Raw genomic sequence first — 9,453 nt, 5'->3', positions numbered from 1 at the left:
GTGCAGACTTTGGCTTTTGGAAGATGCAGATTGAAGATTTTTTGTACCAGAAAAATCTATATCAACCTCTCTCAGGAAAGCAACCAGAGGGCATGAAGGATGAAGATTGGGCTCTTCTCGACAGACAAGCCCTCGGAGTTATCCGACTGACATTATCCCGCAATGTTGCCTTTAACATAGCAAAGGAAAAGACCACGGCGGGTCTTATGGCGGCTCTCTCCAGTATGTACGAGAAGCCATCGGCCTCAAACAAAGTTCATTTGATGAGGCGATTATTCAATTTGCGGATGGCGGAAGGGGCATTGGTGGCGCAACACCTAAATGAACTTAACACAATCACAACCCAGTTGAGTTCAGTGGAAATTGATTTCGATGATGAAGTTCGAGCTTTAATTCTCTTATCATCTCTACCAGACAGTTGGAATGCTACTGTTACAGCAGTCAGCAGTTCGTCGGGAAATAGCAAATTAAAATTCGACGATGTTCGAGATCTGGTATTGAGTGAAGAAATTCGACGAAGAGAATCGGGTGAAGCATCAATCTCCTCAGCCTTGCACACGGAGTCTAGAGGGAGAACTTCAGAAAGAAATTCAAATCGTGGAAGAGCAAAATCCAGAAGGGGCAAATCAAGAACAGGAAATAAAGATTTTACCTGTTATAATTGCGGCAAGAAGGGTCACTTCAAAAGAGATTGCCGAGCACCGAAGAAAAATATCGGCGCACAGGAATCTGCCAATATGACGGAGGAGACAGGTGATGCCATGATTTTAAGCGTCAACAGTCCGATTGAATCATGGATCTTGGATTCAGGGGCATCTTTTCACTCCACCCCATGCCGAGAAATCATGGAGAACTATGTCAGTGGTGATTTTGGGAAGGTTCATCTAGCTGATGATGAAACCTTGAAGATCGTCGGAAAAGGAGACATCCGACTAAAGCTGCCAAACCAGACCACCTGGAAGCTGACAGGAGTGAGACATATTCCTGGCCTCAAAAGAAATCTGATTTCTGTTGGGCAGCTTGATGGAGAAGGATATAGTACAACTTTTTCAGGCTGTGAATGGAAGATTACCAAAGGAGCACTCGTCATTGCTCGTGGTAAGAAGACCGGTACTCTCTATGTAACCTCCAATTTAGAGAATATCATTGCAGTAGCAGATGCTGATGGAAAATCAAACCTATGGCACCAAAGGCTCGGCCATATGAGCGAGAAAGGAATGAAGATACTTCTGTCAAAAGGGAAGCTGCCGGATCTAAAGAATGTAGATGTCGGACTATGCGAGGATTGCATCTTTGGAAAACAAAAGAAAGTCAGTTTTACAAAGATTGGCAAGACTCCCAAGGCAGAAAGGTTAGAATTGGTTCATACTGATGTATGGGGACCATCCCCTGTTCCATCTCTTGCAGGCTCACTATATTATGTCACCTTCATCGATGATTCAACAAGGAAGGTGTGGGTTTATTTTCTGAAGAAATCAGAAGTCTTTGATACCTTAAGAAAATGGAAGGCCATGGTGGAAAATGAGACTGGTTTGAAAGTTAAGCGGTTGAGGTCTGACAATGGAGGAGAGTACAGAGACAGTAGTTTCAGAGATTTCTGCGCAAACAATGGGATAAAGATGGAGACAACAGTTCTCATAACACCGCAGCAGAATGGCGTAGCAGAGCGCATGAACAGAACTCTGAATGAACGTGCCAGAAGCATGAGGATACATGCCGGATTGCCCAAATTTCTATGGGCTGAAGCTATCAACACTGCAGCTTACCTGATCAACCGTGGGCCCTCAGTTCCTTTGGATGGCGGAATACCAGAGGAAGCTTGGATCAAGAAAGAAATAAACCTTTCACACTTAAGAGTGTTTGGTTGTATTTCTTATGTACACATAAACTCTACTGAAAGAAGTAAACTTGATGCCAAGTCCAACAAATGCGTCTTTGTTGGTTACGGTGGTGATGAGTTCGGTTACCGGTTTTGGGACTACGAAAATCGAAAGATCATCAGAAGCAGAGACGTCATTTTCAATGAAAATGTGATGTACAAAGATAGGTCAACCGCAGAATCAAGTAATACCGAAGCTGAAACAAAGGATTTTGCTGAGTTCGAGGATATTTCTGGAAATGATGTTCAGATCAATCCTGAAGAAGTTCAAGAAGAACCACACACACCAGAACTGAGACGCTCCTCCAGAATTCCTAAACCAACCCAACGGTATTCGCCTTCTTTGCACTATTTGTTGCTGACTGACAATGGTGAACCAGAATTCTATGATGAAGCAATGCAGGTGGAGGATTCAGTCAAGTGGGAGTCTTCCATGAAAGATGAGATGAACTCGCTTATGTCAAATCAGACGTGGGAATTAGCTGAATTACCACCAGGCAAGAAAGCGCTCCATAACAAGTGGATTTACAGGATCAAAGAAGAACATGATGGGAGAAAATGCTACAAAGCAAGATTGGTTGTCAAAGGTTTTCAGCAAAAAGAAGGTATTGACTACAATGAAATTTTCTCTCCAGTCGTAAAACTGTCTACAATCAGACTGGTGTTGAAAATTATAGTTGCGGAGAATTTACATCTCGAGCAGTTAGATGTAAAGACAGCTTTCCTTCATGGTGATTTGGAGGAAGAGATCTATATGAGGCAGCCAGAAGGCTTCATAGAGGCAGGCAAGAAAAACCTGGTATGCAGGTTGAAGAAGAGCTTGTATGGTTTAAAACAAGCTCCTAGACAGTGGTACAAGAAGTTCGATAGTTTCATGAGTAGCAGTGGTTTTACCAGATGCCAAGCAGATCATTGTTGCTACATCAAGAGGTTCGACAATAGTTTCATTATTTTATTGTTGTACGTTGATGACATGCTCGTTGCAGGCTCAAACATGCAAGAGATCATAAACTTGAAGCAAAAATTGTCGAAGCAGTTTGCTATGAAGGATCTGGGCGCTGCAAAGCAGATTCTTGGGATGAGGATCAAGAGAGACACAAAGTCGGGGACTTTGATGTTATCGCAGGCTGAGTACATCAACAAAGTACTCTCCAGGTTCAACATGCAAGATGCTAAACCAGTAAGTACACCTTTAGGTGTTCATTTCAGACTCTCCAAAGACCAATCACCAAAGACGGAGGAAGAACGTGCACACATGGTGAAGGTGCCGTATGCCTCAGCAATTGGAAGTCTGATGTATGCCATGGTTTGTACCAGACCAGATATTGCTCATGCAGTGGGAGCTGTTAGCAGGTACATGAATAATCCGGGCAAGGTACACTGGGAAGCAGTCAAATGGATCCTCAGATATCTTCGGGGTACCACAAACAAAGCACTTTGTTTCAAAGGTGGAGATATGATACTGACAGGCTATGTAGATGTTGACTTAGCCGGAAATGTCGACATCAGAAGGAGCACTACATGGTATGTCTATACTCTAGGAGGAACTGCAGTGAGTTGGGTTTCTCAACTACAGAAGATACTTGCTCTCTCCACAACTGAAGCAGAATATGTCGTTGTTACGGAAGCCAGCAAGGAGATGGTTTGGCTCCAAAGTTTCTTGGAAGAGTTAGGCAAGAAACAAGAAAACAATATCTTGTATTGCGACAGTCAAAGTGCTATCCATCTAGCAAAGAATCCGTCTTTTCATTCCAGGACAAAGCACATACAATTGAGATATCATTTTATCCGGTCTCTTCTGGAAGATGGGATTTTGAAACTTGAAAAGATTAGTGGAGCTCAAAATCCGGCAGACATGTTGACAAAGACGGTGACTACGGACAAACTGAAGTTGTGTTCAGCTTCAGTTGGCATGCTAGAATAACAAGACCAGACATGCTGCTGCATTGATCGAGGTGTGAAGACATATTAAAATCAGTCTTCAAGTGGGAGATTGTTAAAAGTTTCAAAGTTTGGCAACCAACTTTGGAAAATGTTTTTTCAAAGTTTGGTAAATGTTTCTTTGAAAAATATTTTTCAAAGTTTGGTAAAATTTTGGTAGATGTTTGTTGAAAATAGAAATGGGTAAATTCACTTTAGTCATTGCACTTTAGGGTATTTTCAAAGATTAGTCCCTAAGTTTCTACTATAAATACCCTTACCCATTTAGCTTCAAAATCATCCCAAAACATTTCTTTCTTCCTATACTAGAGAGCTTTCTTGTGAGTAGTGAGTGTTTTGTAAACACCTGTAAATTTTCTCTTAGTAAAAGATCTGCAGCAGCCCGGAGACGTAAGCACAATTGGCTGAACTCCGTTATCAATTTTCGGGTATTATTTTTCCGCTTTTATTTCGCATTCTCACTAATCTGGTTATAGGGAAATTACTTGTACTCGGTTTATTTTCCTAACATCTATCATGCCCAGTCCAAGCACGTTGAGTTGAATGTTCATTTCTTAAGGGAGAATGTGACAACTAGTCAGCTTTGCGTTAACTACATTCCAGCTGCACATCAAGTGGCTAACGGGTTACCAAGCCTCTGTCCAAAACAACGTTTAAAGAGTTTCGTGACAGAGTTTGTGTTCTATCACGATGAAGGAAGGAAGGTTGAAGATGTAAGGAGAATATTATAGGTATTAGTTAGAACACGTGGTTGTTAGAGTGTGTAGCTGGCATAAAACTGTTAAGAGTTGTTCGGCAATCAGTTATGGTTAACTGACTACGTGAGCTGTATATTAATAATGTTGCAGTAAACAATGTATCTGATTGATTCTTTCAATATACAAGTTATTCTCTCTCATTCCAGTAGTTTAATAACCAGAAATCAGAAACATGGGTTTTCATGGTTCCTTCGGAGGATGCTGATAAGACAAATGCCAAAGCATTTGGCTTTCCTTTCGAGGTCCTTGTGGCACTTATCATTCCCCTCAGCCATTTCCTTCCTCTGGATCGTACAAAAAAATTTGCAAGTTAAGAATCTTAAACAAAATAACTTGCCAAGTCTTAATTATATGCATACTCTACATTTTCCATCCATATTTTCTGTAACTGCAATTCAAATTCAAGAACAGGAAAGTTCCAACTGATCTAAAGATTTGATATAGCTTCCTCCATTCACCCACGAAAAGCTTCAGAGATCCTCGTGTCTTACCAACGTTCAATTTGCCACGCAAAGGAACTGGAAAGAAAAAAATATAAAAATGAAAATGCGTCTTCCATCATATCATAGTTAACAAACATGTAAACACTACCTAGAAGGGAGACAACATTTTCCATGCTGATTCGCAGCAGCTTCCTCTATCACTAAAGGATCGACTTCCAGTACCAATTCATCATGCACCTAGTAAATGGCAACATAGATTCTCAATCAACTAAACTATAGAATGTGGATTTAAAGACAAAATTTAAGGAAAAACTTAGCCGCATCACAAGCAAAGAAGACTGCAAATGTCCAAATTTAATCAATTCATCGATTATTCTCCTCAAAGGGTCAAGTGGTAGGAGGAAGAGATTCATTGAAACAAACATAATAAGAGGTAAAAGATAAATGAAAGGTAGCAATATCTAAAAGAAACCTGTAAAAGGAATGATTCGGCATCGGCCCTTAACTTGGTTGAAATTGAATAGCAAGAGTCTAGCATGTCAACCCCTTCAACAATTACATAATATATTTGTATAATTACTATTTTGATTCAGCAGCAGCAGCAGATCCCTGTAGATAAGAGACTTTCAACAAAAGGGAGGCTACGATTTTATGCCATATATGCACAATAGAAACCTCAAACTTACAAAAGAAAAGAGAGAGAGAGAGAGTTGCTATATGCCTGACAAATCGAATTCACAGCTTACCTCTGATCTTTTGATTTCTTCGCTGGTTCCAACTTTTATCTTCGATAAGAAGCATTTTCTTCCCTTGAGGGTTTCTATATATCTGGATTACACAAAAGGGGGGAAACAAATAAAAAGTTTGAGCATGGTGCAACATTAAGATTTTAGAGCCAGCGAAAAATACGCCAGACATGAAACACTAACCAGAAATAAATCATTTGAAGCATAAATTAGAGGTTTACAAAACATATGCCCTAATATGGAGCAATAACGAACAAAAAAGAAAGAGAAGATAAATTTTAGGGGGAAAATAAGGAACATATTCATTGGAGAATGTAGTTAGACGATCAATAAAAATGATTGCTTTATACTTGTTTCCTTTCATTTTCCCCTTTCTAAGTTGTCATAAGTAAATGTTGCAGCATTTTCATATGTAACTAATGATGAATTAAGAGAAGGAATATAATATGAGACAATGTTGGTTGAAAGGCTATCTCATACAAAACAGATTCATTGACCACCGTCTAGTCTCAGCAGAAATAATTCAGAACTTCCTTACGGCAATTGACGACAAGACGAAACAGCTTCACGAAGCCAGCAAGCAACACTGGGAAAAGAACTTTTGAAGCTTTTAGTTTTTTCTTTAGCTTCTTCTAATGTACAGTTTAGCTGTTCAGCAAGAGTCTCCGATGTAATCCAGTCTAACACCAATTTTCTCCATCACTTGCTCACATCATTGAAGATCTCTCAAGCTAAATCTAAGGGATCTCTTCCTTACCTTATCTTATATTATCTTATTTATACATCTTATTCTATCATGAGCATGCAATCACATGTTAATATATGTTATCATGCCTTTCATATTATTCATATATATGCCATAAATTCATATAATTTCTTAGGATATTATTATTACATGTTCCCATTCATCATTTATGAATATCATATTTTATGATAGTCATACATATAACCTATAGTCCACATGATTATGTTAAGCAGATGATGAGTTTATTATATGTTTAATATGCAACCATTACTTTAGGTTATACATGTCATTCTTATATTTTATGATCGCATTTCATCCATACTTAGGCATGCATTATATGTTATAAGCTTTATTATATCATTTACTTAACTTACCTTTGTGCTTTATGTATAGGTACATTTGACGATGAGAAGGAAAGCTGAATTAAATTACAAGGTAAAGCTCAAAGCTAGTGGAATCAATCTAGGACAACTCTATGGAAGCTCACAGTCAAAGGAAAAGTTGTCATATGCACTTGAGCTCATAGTTAGATTGAGTTGAGGATTTAAGTTAGTTAACTCAAATCAGTTGGGGAACATAACAGATGCAAACCTCCATCAAAGGACATGATTTCTACACAAAGTCATTTTTTCAAAATTTGTGTCTTTTCGCGAATAGGTGTCTTTCTGAGTAAAATGTTATGTCTATGAATGTTGTGGCAAATGTTGAGGTAAGTGAATTGTTGTAACAAACAGGTAAAGTAAGAAATACTATAACAAAATTGTGTGTTGAGAAATTGTATACAAGATAAGACATCGATCAGACCTCATTCGTATGAAACTCTCAATAAGGCTAAACGACTAGGTATCAATTTATGCTCGATAAAATTTTCTAAGTTGTTTCTAAACTATCTCTAGTAAGAAACCTAACAGTGATAATGCTAAAGTGATACCTCTCAACATGAAACCTAGCAAGACACTATCGATTAAGCTCTACTGCTTTTGGTCGTTGAAACTCTTTCCTTATCTCTAAGGCGAGTTAGAGTTTTACTACCCAGCTTCACCCCATTGTACACGTAGATATAAGCCTAACTCTCTTGGTATTAAACATCAAACAAAGATAAAGGATATCTTTCGACAACTCTTACAAATCTAAGTAATAAAATCATGAACAAAGCATGTATGTAAGATGGAAATGCTGCAACATTCATTAAAGCAAAACATATTCATCCAAAATAAACCCAAACCAACTTAAGTTTTTCATGGTTAGGTGAAAACATCTATAATCATTCGTTTAATACAACTTATTTCAGAAAAAATATGAAGGAAATAACAAGCAAAAAAAGAAGAAGGAGAAGACTCCCAAGCCGTGAGCTGTTGTGAGCTACCCCAAGCACTGATGCTTCTTTCAAAGGCCAGCAAGCTTTATCCACTTGAAGATCCAACAATGGAGATTGCCACGATGAAATAAAGAAGGAAGAGTGGTTGCCTATAACTTTTCTCTTTCTTATCTCACACTTTCTATTCCCCTCATAAATATGGTGTCCTAAGCTTTATATAGTGGGGGCTCCTAGGGCTTTGTGCCCTAATTCTTTGTGATTCTCTAAGAGAATATTCAATTCATGCGTGGGGAACAGTTGGCAGGGTGTCACATGTGTGCTGCTGAAAATATCTTCTTTTTTTTGTTTTCTAGTGTGCCTAGAAATGTTGTTTATTATGTTGCAACATAACCGTCATCTCCAAGCAGTTCACATTAAGTTACCTGCACATCACCACACCAAACAAACCTTTCTCAATAAGCACCAATTTCTCAAATATATAAAATCAAACAAGCAAACATCACCATATGCAAATAAATGGGCTACATGCAACTATATGAAACTAAATGAGCTTTGAGACAACTGATAACTCAAGTAAAAAAACATGAAATATACCTTTTTACGGGATTAACATTGACATAGCACTATACCCCGTGCTAGCTTTGACTTTGATATTCTTATTTCGAATCACACGAGGAATTCTTCTTTCTTTCATAGCATGGTTCCTCCAGTTGTAGCCTTGATAATTTGTTTTACTCCCTTCATTAATAGTAGGAATGGTGAAGCTAACTGTTGTATGAGACTCGGGGTTCAGAGTAGTACTCGTCGGACTTTTTTCCATCCCTTGCGTGTTATAAAAAATAAGGTTAGTTTTTGAGGTAAAGAATTCTCCATTTAGATTTACCTGGGAGGTTGTCTGCATCGTATTCCTTGGAGTCGAAGGGTTTAGTTCTTTAGACACGGCAACAATGGTATTCTAGGCGACGTAAACAGGAATAGACGTGGAAGGAGGGGCCTGCGTAGATTGCATGTTCATGGAGGAGGGAACCTGCTTGGTCTGCATGGGTGTGGTCGTACGTGAGTACAATAACTGGTGTTGACTGTTTATTTACTGGTCCCACTTTGGATGAGCTTTGTTTCCTTGACTTAGGGCTTGGAATAAGCTAGAAAGATTCAGATTGTTATTGCCTCCCTTGTTAGGATCTTCGATTCCAGATTTTATGCCTTCACCCACTTTGGAAATACTTCCAACAGTTTGGCTGTCAACCTCGTGATTCTGGTCGTGACTTCCAGTCCCATTCTCGTCCACGGTTAAGGTAATAAATCTGGACCCATGAAATTTGTTTTCCTTAGTAATTGGTTTTTTGCCGTTGCCACTTCCGATTGGGTTTCGTCGGCACCGGCGTTCCATCATCATCCAGGCCAGGGTCTGTAAGGATGTTTTTCTGATTGATTTCCTTCTTCCATAACGTTGGTTTTCGTATTATTCCCAAAATTACTAGCTTGATCATCAAAATTAGCTTCAGGGTTAACCATGGTAGTCTTAGCTTCAGGCTTTTTCTCTATGATATGCTTGGTGAATGTACATGCTTCTTTCAAAATCTCCCGAATGAGAAGCATATTAGAGGAAGATTCTCGAATACC

The sequence above is a fragment of the Hibiscus syriacus genome, unplaced genomic scaffold, assembly GCF_006381635.1.
Source record: "Hibiscus syriacus cultivar Baekdansim isolate YM2019G1 unplaced genomic scaffold, ASM638163v2 tig00111633_pilon, whole genome shotgun sequence".
Taxonomy (NCBI): Eukaryota; Viridiplantae; Streptophyta; class Magnoliopsida; order Malvales; family Malvaceae; genus Hibiscus; species Hibiscus syriacus.
This window is presented reverse-complemented; position numbering follows the sequence as displayed.